At 35.6% G+C, this 20,097-nt stretch overlaps 1 protein-coding gene across 2 annotated transcripts in view; it reads left to right on the plus strand.

Moving 5' to 3' along the window:
- Window positions 1-4,887: 4,887 nt before the first annotated feature.
- The window catches only part of HSPBAP1 (HSPB1 associated protein 1), a 112,767-nt gene continuing 97,557 nt past the window's right edge, over window positions 4,888-20,097 (plus strand). Inside the window, exon 1 of one of the 2 annotated variants that reach the window (XM_068389634.1) lies at window positions 4,888-5,067. The gene's annotated coding sequence lies outside the window, so the exon portion shown is untranslated. The remainder of the gene's footprint in view (window positions 5,068-20,097) is intronic. The other variant, XM_068389631.1, reaches the window with a different exon arrangement.

Consider the following 20,097-nt stretch of genomic DNA (forward strand, 5'->3'; position numbering starts at 1 on the left):
CCAGACAGAAATATATAAATCACTGATTATCCAAAGGTCTCTTAAGTAAACTCAAAACTAAACTGGGTAATTATTATTACGAATAAACTTATTACGGTTCATTAACAGGATACAAGCATAACTATTCTGAACAATGGTGATTGGAATAATACACTCTTTACAAAAATAAATATATTCTATATAAATTACAACACTTTGAAAAGAATTTACATAATAACAAAATAAATCACTCAAAATATTGAGTTTGAACGAAACTTAGATTAAGACAAAAATGTTACAATATGAAAATAATATAATGACTTGACTTTAAATGTTAAATCTGAATAATCCTCAGACTACGAAAAAAGAAATAACACTTACGATGAAAATTATACAGTCACTTGTTTCACTTGAAATTAAAATCTGAGTACAATATTTAAGTTTGACACTTAATGAAAAATTGATAACTAAGTCCCAATGAAAATACCTAACCTTCCTACAGGGCCGTTTGCAAAAACTCTAAGAGAATTTTTTAAAATACTCACTACACACGATATATGCGGAGGAACAAAATCACTTTGGAGAAGATACTATATAGCAGAGTTGCCAGGTTTTCCAAATGAGAAAAGGCCCACGTCTGATTAACTGCAGCTTTAAAAGGCCAACCTAATAGTCGAAAAAGACCGAGAATATAGCATTTAAGGCTAACCAATTTCAAAAAGCCCAAATTTAGGTATCTAGCACGAAAAAGGCCAAATTTTGAGTTTTTTTGGCCAAAAGAAAGGCCAACCTGGCAAGCCTGCTCTATAGGTACTGAACACTTTTAAAACAATATTCTGAGCTGAGAAAGAGGGTAAGGTGGCTGTCTTAAGGCTGGAAATCACTATCTGTCTATCTAACCCTGGTGTTACCTTTATATATGAAACTTAGCTACTTTCAGAAACTAACCAGAAATCTGGGAAGCGTGGGGGTCCGGGCGAAAGCGTCAGCGTTACCAAGTGTTGCTCTCTTGGTGTACTCACGCTATGCTAGACTGCATTTAATTGTCGTTTCTTTACAGGAGGAAATCCGATAGGAGTAAGTCACTGAATCTTTTCTGAAGTAGGCTATTGTAAACTGATGAAGAAAAGATCTTTGATTATTTAAACATATTTGTTATTCACTCGAAATGTGCTTATTACTTTTACATTTACCGCATTAATATATAGGAAGCCTTTGTCAATCTAGGCAGTCATTAAGTTATTCAGATGATATCATCAATAAGTCAATCAGAGAATTGGATTAAATCTTGAAATCCAAACCTATGCTGTAAAGAAAATGAAATTCAGAATGCCATGTGTGAATAATTCCTATTTAGATTTTAATTATGCATTATCATTCACATTCTTCATGCTAAGTAAACTAGGTCATGAAAATCTAAAAGGAAATTAGATATTTTTAATTGGTCAATTGCCAATGGTCAATTTGCACCCCCCCCCCCCCCCAACCGCTGATACGCCCTTGATTCAACTTCCGATGTAGCCTGCAAAGGCAGCTAAAACTCTAGGTTGGACTCAAAGGAGCGGAAGACAAAGTAGCAATTATAGAAATAAGGCAAACCAGTGCATTTTGAATAGCTTTAGATATAGATATGAATTTTTTGAACTCTGAACATATCGAAAAGATCGGTCTGTGAGGGCTGTCCCTCACTATCCTCCAAGTGGAAAGGAGTAGCCTGCTGTATTGTAGGTCTACCAGCAGTTGCTGGATTCAAGAAAAATGCTTAAGACTAATGACATTTTACAGACTTGGTTTATATATCTCACACACACACACACACACACACACACACACACACACACCACACACACACACACACACATATATATATATATATATATATATATATATATATATATATATATATATATATATATATATATATATTATAAAGACCTTTGGTTATATCTGAAATGAGCTTTTGAATTCCCCCAAAAAACTTTCAAGATAGTACGCTCGACGACAGATAATTACTTATGAAAATATATTAAAAATGACATTCCATTTCTAGGTGGTGGATGCCTTAGGTGTCAGGAAGTCGTGAGACCTATCTATGCTCGTGATTATGTTTATCATGCGCCTCTTTTTTTTTTTTTTTTTTTTTTTAATCAAAATCTTGTTTCGCTCCGAAGAGAGACAAAAGAAAAATGGCTTGATCTTAAAGAAGAGGCCAAATTATATTTTCCTCCTTAATGATAGAAAATTTACAGAACTACTCCAGGATAGAGACTGGTCACGCCTCCTTAAATCCTCACGTAGGTGTGTCCTCCTTCAGTGATAAGATTGACAGTTTCTCCAATGAGTGTTTTTCCCTAAAAACAAAATTTGTTAGTGTTAAAAGACTGATGAATAGATGGATTTCCAAAGGACTTCTTAAATCAATTATTATCAATCATAATCTGTACCGAAGAATGAAATTGGGTAATTATAGTAGCCAACGGTACAACAACTATTGTAATATGCTATGTACATTATTACGCAAGGCAAAGAAAAACTATTTTGAGAGTACTTTTGACCAACTCCGTAGAGATGCCAAAAAATGTTGGGACGTAATCAACTCGTCACTAAGGCCGGGCAGAAAAAAAAAGAGTGACTCACTCAGAAAACTGATTCGAAACGCGGAAACCATTACTGACACTTAAACAAATTTCAAATGCTTTTAATCTTCATTTCTCTACAATAGGCTTTACTCTAAGGGATGCTTTACCTCAAAATATTAACTTAGATTTTCATACCTGTTTTCCTCCCTCAAATCAGCAGTCTATTTTTTTTTAAGTGATAAACATTATAAAAAACCGAAAAACAAAAGAGTCAATACTCATTCTCCTCCTACAAGATTATATAAAAACAATGCTAACCTACTTGCCTTTCCTATATCTAAGCTATTCAACCGTTGTTTAGATGCTGGTATTTATCCTGACATTTTTAAAATTGCGTGTGTGACTGTGTTACACAAATCTGGTGACATATCAGATGTTAATAACTATAGAGCAATTAGCTGCCTTCCTTTGTTGAATGAAATATTTGAAAAAAACTATTGTATAGTCGACTTTACTCTTTCTTCAATAGTTGTAACATCTCTACGTGTCAATATTGGTTCTTACGAGGCGTAAGAAAATATCTATAATGCAATGAATAAAAATGAATACCTTGGTACGGTTTTGGGGGATTTGAGCAAGGCCTTTGATACTGTGTCTCATGATATACTACTTCAAAAGCTGGAACATTATGGTATACGAGGCAATGCACTACTCTTACTCCAATCCTACCTAACAAATCGAAAAGAATTTGTCACGCTCGATGGTCATCTTTCAGAGATTATGGATGTCAAAATAGGTGTTCCTCAGGGATCAGTCTTAAGACCGATATTTTTCTTCATCTATATTAATGATTTATCTCGCTCAGTTGGCAGATAAAACTCCATACTTTTTGCCGATGACACCACGCTCCATCTTTTGTCATAAAAATATTCATTATCTTTGTAATTCTTTAACTGCTAACTTAAATAATGTTAAAAATTGGTTACTATCGAATAAATTGACCCTAAATGAGAGAAAAACATATTTCATAATCTTTTCTTTGCGCAAAATTCCCGGTAACATAAGAATTGCAATAGGAAATCATGCTCTTGACCAGAGGTCCAGCGGAAAATTTTTAGGAGTAATGTTTGACAATAAAATAACCTTCGGTAAGCATGTGGATATGATAGTCAATAAAATTTCCAAAGTTACCGGTATCATATATAAGCTAAAGGATTAATTCCCGCTTTATATTTTAAAACAGCTATACCACTCTTTAATATCTCCTCATCTAAATTACTGCATTACAGCGTGGGGGAGTTGCATTAGAAACGTCCTGAAACCGCTAATCGTTATGCAAAAAAAAAAAAAAAAAAAAAAAAAAAAAAAAAAAAAAAAACGTGAGAATAATAACTTTGAGTGATTATTTAGCTCATGCATCACCTCTATTCCGGCCTCTCTCGATTCTGAAGTTGGAGGACACCTACAAACTCTCCTTAATGATCTTGATGTTTCAAACACTTTCATTGCATAAATATCCATTCATTAGACAAAAAGATAATTCTGGTACAATCAGCGCACCAATATGGAACGAGAGACTTTAACTTAAATCTTCCCTTCGTACGTGTAAGGAAATATAAACAGTTTTATCTCTACCAGGGAGTTAAACAATGGAATATTCTGCCTACTTATCTAAAGGCATTGCTTAGCATTTGATCTTTTAAAAAATTATATATAAATCTGTTATTAACTGTGTACTAAGTTTTATTGGTAGATATTTCTTAATGATCTAACCATTAATGCACATTATAATGCTCTTTAGTTCTTATATTGTTTATTGTTTGTATACATTTGTAGTTCTAGCATTTCAACCTTATCAATGTTTAAAATAAAAATTTGCACTGTATATTCATACACGCACCTTTCATCACTACATGAGTATTGTATGTATCTATTGTTTTAGGTTAATAACGTTACCTATAATAACTATATATAAATTCATTGGCCTTGGACTGAATCTGAATTTTTGTAAATTATATTAATGTAATTTATTTTGTCTAATAAAATTTATTATTATTATTATTATTATTATTATTATTATTATCATTATTATTATTATTATTATTATTAATTCAACCGATTATACCATTTCCATTTTGAAAAGAATTGTTTATAAACTTTAAGAACAATGAAGTAATTGGAAATAGTAGTTATAATCATTTAGGTCTGTCTAATCTGTGGTCTGGGACTTAGTAAACATCCCAGAAATTTCAGAGAAATGGTCAACTGAGTGGTATTCTACAATCTTTTGTCAAGTCCTTTCCATTCCGAAACTTCTCGAGGGGGGAAATGCCGTGCTCCAGTCCAGGAGCAGTGCGGGGTAAACCTGCTTACCCACGGTCGGCCACGCTCCGAGACCCTTCATTGACAGACCTCTTTAGAAGGAACACCATCAATTGTATTACGTCATAGCGAGATACGTTGCTTACTGTAACACAGTCTATCACTCAACGCCTTCTTCGATGATAAGGTAAGTTTTGACTAACGAACATTTGAGTGGATTTTTTAGATACTGTTGTATCTCCTGCTATATTTGCCAATTTCCCTTGTTCGCTGGCCGATGCAGTGATATCATTTAGTGATATTCACGTGTCTGATAGCTACAATATTTCCTATGGACTTACTACTACAGTTTCCTTAGCTTATGGAGACCCGTGCTTTTGTGAAATAGCCTACTCTACATGCGTATTTTGACTGCTCCTTTTAAAGAGCCCTCGCAGGCTCTTTAAATCAGGGGTACGGCAGCTAGGCTACTCTCACTTCCTTTGAGCCCACAAAAGCCGTGGATGGGGCCCTGGGGGGGGGGGGGGGATGGGGGTGACTGGGTTCGCTATTCTACCCGCACCATCCGCATCTCACACCATCGGATGCTATGGGAAATGTAGGGGGCACGTTGTTATGGGAGTACCATATGGTTGCCGACGGGTTTAACCAAAAGCACTTTAAACGTTGCAAAATACATTCCTTTCTAGGTTTTTAACATAGCCACACCGTGTCACTCAAAATCCTCTCGAGATCAAAAGATAGTTTTGTTCCGTCGACGCGTTTCCCTTGGCAACGCGTGCAGGTGTCCGTCCCAACCCTTAGGAGAGAAGACAGAAGAATACGTGGTCCTGGGAGTATGGACAACAAAGGAAACAACGGAGCCCTGGGTAAAAAATCCAATTGTTCTCCACACAGTCATTTTGTTGACTCCTACTTTGTGAATGGGTGGTCTTTAATTGTTAATTAATGCACCTTTCGGGATAAATGGTTGAACAGGTCTTTTTTCGGACGAACTTTTGGCGTGATGGATGAGTAATAGTGTGCCCTCATTACATCATCCATTGGGAATTTCATGTTATTTTTTTTTCAGATTTATTTATAAATTGACCTTCATAAATTTATATATAGGTTTTTGTAAAAGGATGACGTGTAGATTATTTGCACGCTCTTATCTCAGAAAACTATTGAAGGAAATGTCTGGAAATAAGAGTGACTGGTATTGCAATTTCAAAACAGATAGTTTTGTATTCGATACTTTAATAATTATGAATAAGATAACTCACGATATTGTTAATTAAATCAATTGACTTTTTCATTGATGCTATGTGAAATAATTTCTATATTTTGAACTTGGATTTTAAATAAACAGCAGTTAGCTTTCGCTGCTAACTTTATAGAGAGAAACCTAGAAAAGGATACAATTTGAGTTGCATTTAATATCCTACATTAGACAATATTCTACTGTAAATGGAATGCAGCCTATGTGTCTTTCATCGTGCTCATATGATTTTACTTCAACTTTTTTTGTGTGATTATAAATTTTCTGACGATTTCTTAGTCTCAAATATTTAAAATACATAAATAATTATCATTCATCGACTGGAGAGAGAGAGAGAGAGAGAGAGAGAGAGAGAGAGAGAGAGAGAGAGAGAGAGAGAGAGAGAGAGAGAGAGAGAGAGAGAGCTGCATAAACAAAGTGAGGAAGATTTCAACGGAGGGAAAGGGATTAACATCTTAAAAACGCATACCATAAACTATATCAGAACAGGAGTAAAATCACACGAAATTATAACATCCTTTGAGCCTACGCTGTTTTATTGTGGAATCAAGAATAAGCCCAAATAGAGCCTCATTAATTAACCCACGTGAGCTGAAAACAGGAAATCACGATACCTCTCCAATTCATCTATAGGCGGAAAGATAAGATAATTTGATTTATACTCCAACAGTTTTGAGAATAGAACATATGGGAAATTAGTCTTTAAGGTAGAAACGAGTAAGGAATTTTATCGCCAGAAGCTTCAAGATGGTAGAATGCTTAATGGGGGTACACTACCGGTACTCTAAAGATTGTCCTTTGTTTACAGGCTTCTTAAAAACAATTAGTCTACACTAGCATAAGGTCAAGGTTGCAGACTGCCACGGGAAAGTTTCGTTTTATTGCTTTTTTGTTGTCTAACTAGTTTTTCTTAGCTGGATTATCCAAAGCCATTACCTTTTGGTTGTATGATTTCTATAATAGTGACCTGAAAACTATTAAGCCTGAATACAAATGCTAGCTAAATAACTGATAAGATACAGAGCAAAATATTAACTGGAAAGAAATTATTTTCACACACCAAGGCCCGCCTGAACAGACTTTTAGTGTCTGATGGAGGGCGAGAAATAAACCCGTAAAAGTAAGTAAAGTATGAGGTTTATCAGCTGTAGACTGAAAAAAAAAAAAAAAAAAAAAAAAAAACAAAGTGTGTAGTAGGCTACAAATTTACAGTGAGTGCGAGTGTGAGGGAAAGAAGGGTCAATCGTGGAAGGCCAGGTGTCCAGTTAGCCTGAAGGCTTAATCTGATCTGTCTTGTCACAACCAAACTCTTTCCTTATCCGTCTCCATATCAATAACCCTACCTACTTACGCTGACTTCTTCCCCAACTGACCAGGCCTGTTTTCGAGACGACATTGATAAGGCCCGCTTAGTCTAAAAACAACAATAAACACTGTGCGCAAAATTTAAGATGCACTTCTTTTTTTCCAGTACGCAGACGGATTTCGATCGTTATCAAAGGTGTAAAGTCATAGACATGTATATCATTTCATTTGTAGTAAGATTCAGAATGCAAATATTACTTTAGTGTGTGTCTCTTTCAATAAGAAGAACGCAAGTATATTTTCGAAACCTGAAGTTGAATCAATTATAAGGCGTGTTTAGGATGTTCTTTGGTTGACCTTTAAATTGATTTTCATTCTTTTTTTTTATTTTTTTCTCTCCATATTATCAGGATCGTTCTCCTTTTTAACTTATTCTTATTACAGTATGTACATTTTTTTATGTGTTGCTTTTATATCTCTACTTTTCTTAAAATATTTTACTTTTCCTGTTTCTTTTCCTCACCGGGGTATTTTCCGTGTTGGGGCTCCCGGGCTTATAGCATCCTGCTTTTCCCACTAGGGTTGTAGCTTAGCAAGTAATAATAATAATAATGATAGTAATTGCGTATAGGTTTTAACTGACAGGTCACTGAACTATAGCCCGCCATACACGCACAGTTTTAACTGAAAGGTCGCTGAACTGACAGTCCTGTCGGATATCGAGAGTGCCCACACACTATTCAGTTCTGACATCCGTCCAACCTCAGTTGACACCCAGCCAGCAACATCTCTTCCTCCCTAACATCTGCCTAGCTGAGCTGATGTTCAAGAACCAAAAACATAAAAAAATAAATGGTGTAAACATAGGTTCTGTTGCAAGAGAACTTCGTCCACCAAATTCTACTATGTAATGAATACAAACACGAGGAGAAATTGTAAAAAGCTAATATATATATATATATATATATATATATATATATATATATATATATATATATATATATATATATATATATATATATATTTATATATATATATATATATATATATATATATATATATATATATATATATATATATACGTATGTGTATTTATTTATTTTAATACAGATGGTTCTGTGGCATATAGCAACAGGGCATGATTCACTAACATCTAAGTTATAATGAAATAGTACTAACATGAGGAGTAGGCGTACGTTTAAAAGTTGACATATATAAATGCGTGTATGTATATATATATATGTGTGTGTGTGTGTGTATGTGTATATATATATATATATATATATATATATATATATATATATATATATATATATATATATATATATATACACTGTATATACATATATATTATACATTTAATCTTAAACAGCAATAAACTCTTGAACACAGTCAAAAGGGTGAGGATAGGTCTATTCCAAATTTTGTCAATATGCTTCTCAAAAGTATGTGAATTTATTCGGCTTTTTATTTATTCGTAATGACAAGGACACAAAATTTGTACATTATTATGTTGAAACGTCTCGAAAGAAAAACCTAGCATTTGTTTTCTCTGAAAAAGTCTCTGTACTTACCGTTTTGTGATTTGGTGCTATACATTCTTTCCTATGTTCTGATTTATGGAAAAAATTTTAAATTTCAATATAAATCAATGATTATTTTGATATCCTTATCAGCATTTTCATATCTGTCAGAATAATCATAACTTTTTATTTTCCGAAGTGATGGGTATCCCTTGTAAATAACTATAGATTCAGAATAAAATCAATTATCCTCTCGAAACACGGCCATTGCATCAGCGACGGAGGGCTTCAATTCATATGTTGCACTGAGGGCAGGACTGCAGGAACCTCCATGCACGTGCAAACTGGCCGGTAGTTCACGAGAACGGACGGGATTTTCAACATTCGCTTCAGTTCATCTGGTCCCCTTTCCGGCCTTCCTTCAGTTGAAAATACCCTCATACATACTCAAACTGGCCTGAACAAACCTGTTAAATATGGTTTCATCAGTCGGCCTGTAAGTTAAAACTGTGCGTGTATGGCGGGCTTTAGAATGTAGATTTTATAATTAATATTTAAGAAATCTAAAGGTCCTCCAGGTACGGTACGCTTATATATTCTTATAAGTCCTTTTCCCATAACATACCTTGATATCGCCGAGTAGTTCCTGGTTCCCATAAGTAACTGCTCACTCCGCAAAATAAGTTAACGGGCACTCTATCAATTAATAGATGACTGCAAAACTTCCAAACTTACCCTTGGTATTTTAATTATTGGACATTTTACTGTGACCATAAACAACAGTATTGATAAAAGTATCAAGTTTTAATTCTATCCAATTTTACCTTGAAATCAGTTGGAATGAACTTGTTATCAGTTTTAGGAAACTATTGTGTGTGTGTGTGTTTTTTTTTTTTTTATTTTTTTAACTTCTTTCCGATTCATGGCCCGACTTCTGTATTCCATATTCCTCCGAGATTCCAACAGCCCTCTGTTAGGAATTTTCATCATATCCACTATTATGATTCTCTCTCTCTCTCTCTCTCTCTCTCTCTCTCTCTCTCTCTCTCTCTCTCTCTCTCATTAACGCACTTGCTTTATCTAGAAGGACTTGCTTTGGCTTTAGTTCTCTTTACTTTCCTAAATTTACATGAAAGTAAATGGCCTGTAATATCTTGCTCAAATCGAAATCATCACCAATATATTTCCCCTTAATTTGCTTTCCTTTTGAACATATTTAACATTATTATTATTATTATTATTATTATTATTATTATTATTATTATTATTATTATTGTTGTTGTTGTTGTTGTTGTTGTTGTGGTTGTTGCTAGCTTAACTACAACCGTAGTTGAAAAAGCAAGATGCTAAAAGGCCAATGGCTCCAACAGGGAAAAATAGCCCAGTGAGGAAAGGAAATACGGAAGTAAATAAACAATATGAGAAATAATGAACAATTAAAATAAGATATTTTAAACACGGTAACAACATCAAGACATGTATTTCTTATTCAAACTATAAAAAGACTTATGTCCACCTGTTCAACATAAAAACAAGTTTGAACTTTTTAAGTTTTAGTGATTCAACTTCCCGATTAGGAAGATCATTCCACAACTTGGTCACAGCTGGGATAAAACTTCTAGCTGTGTGGTATTGAGCCTCATGATGGAGAAGGCCTGACTATTAGAATTAACTGCATACCTAGTATTACGAACAAGGTGGTACGTACTGTCTGGGAAGATTTAAATGTAAAGGATGGTGAAAATTATTAGAAATATCATGCAACATGCATAACAAAGTAATTAAACAACGGTGCCATAAATTGATATCTAATATAAGGCTGTGGGCCATTCACTTCCACGAATCTCTCTTTTTGATACCTTCCTTGTTTTCTTCAATTGTTTCCTCTATCCTTTCCATATTTTTTTCTTGATATTTTCATGATCATTTCCTACAATTTCTTATTTCTCCTATTTTCATTCTATATTTACACCAGATTTCTTCAATGGTGCTGCTTCAGCACTTTCTATAGGGTGATTGGTTCACTTCCTCCAACCCTTTAATAGTTGTTGCACTATCTCTGTCTTCCAGAATGAAGGATTTTTGGCCTAACAGCGGTCTACCGTGCAATACTTGATTTACTAAAAAATATGAGATCTGCCTCCTTGTTTATTTCAGCAGGCGATATAATTACAAAATTCAATCTACTATCAGTCATGTGAGGTGTATTGTCCTGTGTACGTTTTAAAACAGGGTACTTACTTAGTAAAAATGGATTGAAACAAGATATAGACATACGGTGCATCTATGTGCAACGCCGAGGTAAAGACAATAATACAACGTGAGTCGAAAAGTGGTACAGTGATTCCTTCGAATGAAAGGCCAGCTAAAATAGCTATTGTTGCTCACGTGAAAGTAAAAGAATATCCCCGAAGTAATGATCAACGGCCTTAGAGAGCGTTATTGTACCGCATGCCAGAACATATGAGCAGTGATTTAATGTTAATTTTGTAAGCGCAGCGAACGACAGCGGAACAAAAACAATTAGGACTGCAGCTGATATCGAGGCACAATAACGTTCAATATCGTCAACTCATATTATCACCCACGCTGGAAATCGTCATATAGAACAAAACATTTGGAACGAAACAAGTAAGAATAGAATATTATAGGTAGACCACCTACTGAAGTAGAAACACACAAATAGACCGCATACCAAAGTAGAAACACGCAAGTAGACCACCTACTGAAGTAGAAACACACAAATAGACCGCATACCAAAGTAGAAACACGCAAATAGACCATCTACTGGAGTAGAAACACACAAATAGACCGCATACCAAAGTAGAAACACGCAAATAGACCACCTACTGAAGTAGAAACACACAAATAGACCGCATACCAAAGTAGAAACACGCAAATAGACCACCTACTGAAGTAGAAACACACAAATAGACCGCATACCAAAGTAGAAACACGCAAATAGACCGTCTTCTAAAGTAGTACCGGATTTATTTTAGATGGATGTAGGCTATTATTGAAATCCACCATCACCGGTGTAGGCTCTATGAAGTCCAAACAATTACCAATCTGTTGAATCTAAGTGGGAAAGAACGGAGACATATAGAGCTATAACGAGTTTGTTAACACATCTGCCCGTTAGTGAGTTTCTGGATTTTTTGTTCTCAAAGCCAACACCTGCCAATTTTTAAGTGTCGTAAAATTATATTACCCAAAACTTTTTTACGCCTTGAAATTAGATTACATATTCTTATGTTAATGATTGAGGGAAAATCATATAATTATTATTATTATTATTATTATTACTATCCAAGCTACAACCCTAATTGGAAAAGCAAGATGCTATAAGCCCAGGGGCTCCAATAGGGAAAAATAGCTCAGTGAGGAAAGGAAATAGATAATTGAAGAGAACAAATTAACAATAAATCATTCTAAAAAAAAGTAATGTCAAAAGAGATATGTCATATATAAACTATTAACAACGTCAAAAACCAATTGAAGTTAACCATGCTGTTGTTCAATCATCATAAACATTTGGGATTATTAAGTAGCCAGCTTTGGCCCCCAAACCCACTATTTGTATATCCAGAAGTGATGGCAAACGAACTAGTTACTTGAATGCGTGATCTTGAGGGAACATTTCGGGGATTCCCGATAAGACTTTATAATTACTAATGTTATCAGTAACTGGCAGTATTATTGTCTTATCGTTCAGCGTTAGCGAAGGCGGCACCTGCAGTCAATACACAATGCAGCAAGAAACAAATATTTGATGGTACTAGCGAGGAAATAAAGTTTATCTGAGTGAGGATATCTTACGTGGTGAAACGGTTTATGTATCGCCATTGTCAGCAAAGCTGAACTAGTCGGTGCTACCCATACCAGGTTGGTTTGCTTTGAGTGATCAAATAGTCTTTCACCATCACCAATCCGCAGTTACCAGCACGGTGATGAAAATAAACGAATACAGAAATGTTTGAGGTGTTTGTCCTACAATGGACTAGAAATGGCTGCATTTATTGTTGTTAACACGACGATTGACGCTACCCATTTACTGAAAACATTAACCATCACAGGCTGTCGAAAAGAAAGGAATTTTCCTTGCCCAAGGCTACCCAGATCCAACAACAAACTAGCCATGACTTGAATTTTAAGATTTTGGTTATTATTCTTAAGAGCAGGGATGATACAAGCATAATTATATTGTAAGGTTGTTGTTATCACCATTTCATAATAATCGTCCAAATAATTATTGATGTTATCAGTAGCAGGAGCAGTACTACTAACTGTATAATATAGCAGTAGTAGATCCCGTTTTTAATTTGTCTATCGTAATCAAGATTCCCATGTTCAATAATGAGTCGCTGGAACTAAGTAAATCAACCAATCAGATAAACAATATTTGAAAGGGCCTCTTGTCTGATATGAAGGATAAAGTCAAGAGTGTCTCATTCGGTGAAGCTTTGTTTGGTAGTTTCATTCACGAACTACTGAAATACTTGATGTCTGAACTTTTGTTTTAATTTTTGTATTAGAGCATCCAAAGACTGAACAATTGTTGGACATTTTCGTAAGAAAAACAATTGAAAAATGAAAAGGAAACGATATATCTGGACAAATGTAGTAAGTGACTGTTGTCTACTGGATAATGGTTAGTTTAAGTTTTAGTATGAATACACCCTTTGGCTTAGCGTAACTGACGTCACTGACTGAGGCCTTTAATATCGTCAACTCATATTATCACCCACGCTGGAAATCGTCATATACAACAAAACATTTGGAACGAAACAAGTAAGAATAGAATATTATAGGTAGACCGCCTACTAAAGTAAAAACACGGAAATAGACCGCCTACTGAAGTAGAAACACACAAATAGACCGCATACCCGAGTAGAAACACGCAAATAGACCATCTACTGAAGTAGAAACACACAAATAGACCGCATACCCGAGTAGAAACACGCAAATAGACCATCTACTGAAGTAGAAACACAAATAGACCGCATACCAAAGTAGAAACACGCAAATAGACCACCTACTGAAGTAGAAACACGCACGAAGACCGCATATTAAAATAGAAACACGCAAATAGACCGCCTACAAAAGTAGCACCGGATTTTTTTTTTAGATAGATGTAGGCTATTATTGAAATCCACCATCACCGGTGTAGGCTCTATGAAGTCCAAACAATTACCAATCTGTTGAATCTAAGTGGGAAAGAACGGAGACATATAGAGCTATAACGAGTTTGTTATCACATCTGCCCGTTAGCGAGTTTCTGGATTTTTTTGTTCTCAAAGCCAACACCTGCCAATTTTTAAGTGTCGTAAAATTATTTTACCCAAAACTTGTTTACGCCTTGAAATTAGATGACATATTCTTATATTAATGATTGAGGGGAAAATCGTATAATTCAATTGAAGTTAACCATGTTGTTTTAATCGTCATAAACATTTGAGATTATTAAAATTTGTATTTCCAGAAGTTATGGCAAACGAACAAGTTACTTAAATGCGTGATCTCGAGGGAACATTTCGGGGATTCCCGATAAGAATTTAAAATCATTATTGTTATCAGTAACTGGCAGTATTGTCTTATCGTTTAGTGTTAGCGAAGGCGGCACCTGCAGTCAATACACAATGCAACAAGAAACAAACATTTGATGGTACTAGCGAGGGAATAAAGTTTATCTGAGTGAGGATATCTTAACATGGTGAAACGGGTTGTGTATCGCCATGGTCTACCCATACCAGGTTGGTTTGCTTTGAGCGATCAAATAAAAGTCTCTCACCATCACCAACCCGCAGTGACCAGCACGGTGATGAAAATAAACGAATAAAGAAATGTTTGAGGCGTTTGTCCTACAGTGGACTAGAAATGGCTGCATTTATTATTGTTAACACGACGATTGACGCTACCCATTTACTGAAAACCAAGGTATATAGAATAAGGAAAACATTAACCATCACAGGCTGTCGAAAAGAAAGGAATTTTCCTTGCCCAAGGCTACCCAGATCCAACAACAAACTAGCCATGACTCGAATTTTAAGATTTTGGTTATTATTCTTAAGAGAAGGGATGATACAAACATAATTATTTTGTAAGGCTATTATTATCACCATTTCACAATCATCGTCCAAATGATTATTGATATTATCAGTAGTATGAGCAGTACTACTAACTGTATAATATAGCAGTAGTAGATCCCGTTTTTAATTTGTCTATCGTAATCAAGATTCCCATGTCCAATAATGAGTCGCTGGAACTAAGTAAATCAACCAATCAGATAAACAATATTTGAAAGGGCCTCTTGTCTGATATGAAGGGATAAAGTCAAGAGTGTCTCCTTCGGTGAAGCTTTATTTGGTAGTTTCATTCACGGACTACTGAAATACTTGATGTCTGAACTTTTGTTTTCATTTTTGTATTGGAGCATCCAAAGACTGAACAATTGTTGGACATTTTCGTAAGAAAAACAATTGAAAAATGAAAAGGAAACTATATATCTGGACAAATGTAGTAAGTGACTGTTGTCAACTGGATAATGGTTAGTTCAAGTTTGGTATGAATACAAACTTTGGCTTAGCGAAACTGACGTCACTGACCGAGGCCTTTAAATTATAATATGCGCGCCGTTTGACTTCCTTTCTGTAGACTTTGGTTTAATTGTTCGTCTGATGAACATCCGCCCGCTGGAAGACGGAAAGTTGTACATAAACTCTACGGGATTAACTATGAAAACTCCAAGTTCAACTTGCAACAGCACAACAAGTTCTTAATCGAAAGACTTTACAATTTAGTATCGAACGATTGTCGCAAATAAAACACGGCATAGAATTGCAGGGTATATTCAAGAAATATCTTTTTTTATATGAAATTATTTGTGACACTGAGTATTTTTTAACAATATAGCAAATATAACTTAAGTTACTAATAGACTCAGGGGAAAGTGGTGTGGTTTCTTGTTTAGTCAAAAGGCTGGGGTTTATAAACAAAATGTCAAAGATTGTAATCCCTTCTAAAAATGCACAACAGCCATAGATAATTTACTTAATTCTGCTGAACTCAGCAGGATTGGGTTGTTATCAGGGAAAATTGAATCAAGGACACCCTCTGTCTCTTTTATCAAAACCATAGGACTATTGTTTACAGCGTCAGCAAATCATGTGAAATTGGATGTCATCGCGGATAATATTTACCTCTCTTACACGCGCACACCATCTATCTACCCGTTTAGCGCTCTCTCTCTCTCTCTCTCTCTCTCTCTCTCTCTCTCTCTCTCTCTCTCTCTCTCTCTCTCTCTCTCTCTCAAAGACTTCATCCCTCAATCATGGATGAGGGGGTAATGTAGACCACATTCAAATAATGGTTTACAAGGAAAATGTCTCCCTGTTCAAATGAACACAAGAGCATATAGCTTCCCTGAGACTGCAGAATGGAGAAATGTCCACCACCGAAACCCTCCTCTCCCCAAGGGGATTTGTTCTCATCTTGGAGGAAGTATTAATCCTCCCAGATTCTCATACCATCAAATTCCTAATAAGTATCACCAAAACTCTTTAATTCTTTGGTAATAAAAAGATATACTCATTTTATGGAGGCAATTGATTAATCAAGAACATCTGAATGGCCTTTGATGATGCCATAAAGCCCCGTACACACTTGGAAACATTGTTTGGAAACGGTTTCCAAACAGCTTGGAAACGATTTCCAAACAGTTTGGAAACTGTTTCCAAACTGTATGCAAACAATGTTTCGAAATTGCTTACAAACTGTTTCCAAACTGTCAGCAAACCATTTCACGAATTACTGTTTCCCATCCAGAATGAGAAAGACTGCGTGTGTGTGTGTGCGGCCGAGCCGCCGAGGCGACGATGAATTAGTACGGTACCGACTCGAGACTTGCAGTGATAACGCCATGTGGTTTGCCGAGAGAACTCTAGAACTAATAGCCTTTCTGTATTTTGTATCCTTTAGAGATATATTGGGAGCCACCATACATAAAAGTAGTTCAAATTCACTTGAGCACATCCGAACAAAATTGGTGAAACCTTCACCATCTAATTTCAGTTCCGCCAAAAGCAAATCACCATAGGGTCCTTTTTCAAAAAAATTCCTCACCCATATCTTTCTCTTTTTCTTGACCTCCCTTGACTTCATCAAAAGTGCCAAATAATGCAGACGATGAGGTGTGGACCGGAAACATTGTTTAGAAGTAGTTTGCAAAATTTGGAAATAAAATAATCTGAAATTACATTAAAAAAAAATCAGGCTAAAGACCCTGTATTGGAGACGATAGATCTAAATAGATCTAATTCTACCTTCTTAATCCTTTCTACTTCCAATGATATTTCATCTTCCATTGCATATTCCGTTCTCATCATCTCTGTCTTTCTTCTATTTATCTTGAGTCCAACCTCGTGTAATATTTCATGCCTTCTGATAAGCAATGCAATTCCTGTGGTGTTCTACTAATAAGGACAGCGTCATCAGCATACTCTGCGTCTGCCAATTTCCTCTTACCAATCCAATCCAATCCTTATCCACCATCTCCGACTGTTCTATGCATTACAAAATCCATGAGGATAAACAATAAACAGGATACTGGAAATCTCAAAATCAATCACTCTTCGGACCAAAGAGCCCCTTAAAGCATAGGGTTGTGGTGGCCAACTGGAAACGTCCCTGCCTGGCGTTTTGCTGGACTGGGGTTAGAGTCCCACTCAAGCTTAATCTTGATAGTTTCTTGCAGTGTGCAAGCTCACCAACATTGTGAGCTAGGGGTGTGAAGGGGGAGCTTATAGGTCTATCTACTGAGTCATCAGCAGCCATTACCTGGCCTTCACTTGGGCCTTCACTTGGGTGGAGAAGTGGCTTGGGCTCTGATTATATGTATATATGGTCAGTTTCTAGGGCATTGTCTTGCTAGATAGGTCATTGCCACTGTCCCTTGCCTCTTCCATTTATAATTGGCCTTTAATTTCACTATTGAAACTTCAAGACTCAAACATCAATTAAATGTAAAGACAATAACGTAAGGGTGTGAGGGGAACAGTTCTGAAATTATTAAATTATCCTAAAGTTTACCTGCGGTCCTGATTTTAGAATGAAGATGGTTCACTTCAGCAGCACAGGAGGAGATCACCTTGGTTGCATGTTTTCAACCAACCACCATCACTCAGCCTCGAGTATGTAAAAGACTACTTGGTTAACAGAAACTACTGTGTACAAATTGGAAATGCTCATTCATCAGAATGAACCCTTAAACAGAGGGGTACCCGCCAGGGAACTGTATACTAAGGCCAATCTTATTCTGTATCTATACTGTAGGTCTATCAAAAGTACTATTTAAAGGCATGGGGTGAAGTTTAAAGTATTTGCGTGATATACAATTTATTTCTACCTAAATGACATTGATGATCCTGCTGAAACTTTAAAATAAAGTTTTCAACAGTGTTAGGGAATGGATGAGAGTTAAACAACTAAATCAAATGAAAATAAAACTGAGTTTATGGTGGTTAAAAAAAAAAAACAGCTAAAATACCTGGGTGACAACTAGTCCCGATATCCAGTAAAGTTCGTGACCTATGGGTATTTCTTGGCTATAATTTACCTCTCAATGCTCACATAAATAATGTAGTAAGAACCGCTGGATATCATCTTAGAAACATTGCCTTTGTAAGGATGCATCTGGATGAGAATATTGTTAAAACTCTTGTGATTGATTGCGGCAACTCCACCTACTACAATCTACCCAAAATGCAATTTAATAAATTACAAAACGTAATAAACAGAGGATCAAGACTACCACATCGAGAAAGAATTACTCCCACTGTATACTAATTAGCTTACACTGGTTGTCTATTAAAGTTAGAAGAGTTTAACATATGCAAAATGATTACCCATCAGTTTAACAGAACCGGACGTCCAAAATATCTAAGAGAATTGCCACATAGGCCTATTCTGCAGCCAGCAAATCGCGCAATCAACATATATAGAGCTCAATCAAAGTTGGTTGCCATGGTCATATGGAATGCTGATACCATCATTATTTTTTTTTTTGTAACTTGATCAATATATTATTATTATTATTATTATTATTATTATTATTATTATTATTATTATTATTATCACCATCTGCTAAGCTACAACCCTAGTTGGAAAAGCAGGATGCTATAAGCTCAGGGGTTCCAACAGGGAAAATAGCCCAGTGAGGAAAGTAAACAAGGAAAAATAAAATGTTTTAGGATAGTAACAACATTAAAATAATTATCTCCCATATAAACTATAAAAAACTTTATCAAAACAAGAGTAAGAGAAATAAAACAGAATAGTGTGCCCGATGCCCGAGTGTACCCTCAAGCAAGAGAACCCCATATCCCAAGAAAGTGGAAAACCATGGTACAGATGCTATGGCACTAATCAAGACTAGAGAACAATGGTTTGATTTTGGAGTGTCCCTCTCCTAGAAGAGCTGCTTACCATAGCTAAATAGTCTCTTCTACCCTTACCAAGAGGAAACTAACCACTGAACAATTGCAGTGCAGTAACCTCTTTGGTGAAGAATTGTTTGCACAAGGAGATGAATTTGATATATTAACAAAGCTTATTTTCTTTAGCATTATTTATATCCTAAATCTGACAATAATTATGAATGTAGATATATTTTGCAATAAATGTTGTTTTTAAATTAATTCACTTATTTCTATATATTTTGTTATAATGGCGCCGAAGGACCTCACCGGTTCTTTTCCCTGCCAATTGCAGAACCCATAAATATGCCTATAATCTAAATAGGTGTTTTTCCAAGCCATAAAATAGAGAGAGAGAGAGAGAGAGAGAGAGAGAGAGAGAGAGAGAGAGAGAGAGAGAGAGAGAGAGAGAGAGAGAGAGAGAGAGAGAGAGAGAACGGCCCACAACCAGGTTGTTAGTCACAGTTGGTGAACATAATTCTAGTAATTGGAATTGTCCGAATATTCAATGAATTTCAATTTTAACAATTCCCGTTTGTGTCGTTTGACAAAATATTGGCAACTCTTAAGAATCACAGGGCACAACAGAAAAGAGAGGGTACAAATCATCAAATTAAGATGCTGTACTACCGCTACAGAATTATGGTGTCCTTTGA

The sequence above is a fragment of the Palaemon carinicauda genome, chromosome 16 (genome assembly GCF_036898095.1).
Source record: "Palaemon carinicauda isolate YSFRI2023 chromosome 16, ASM3689809v2, whole genome shotgun sequence".
NCBI lineage: Eukaryota > Metazoa > Arthropoda > Malacostraca > Decapoda > Palaemonidae > Palaemon > Palaemon carinicauda.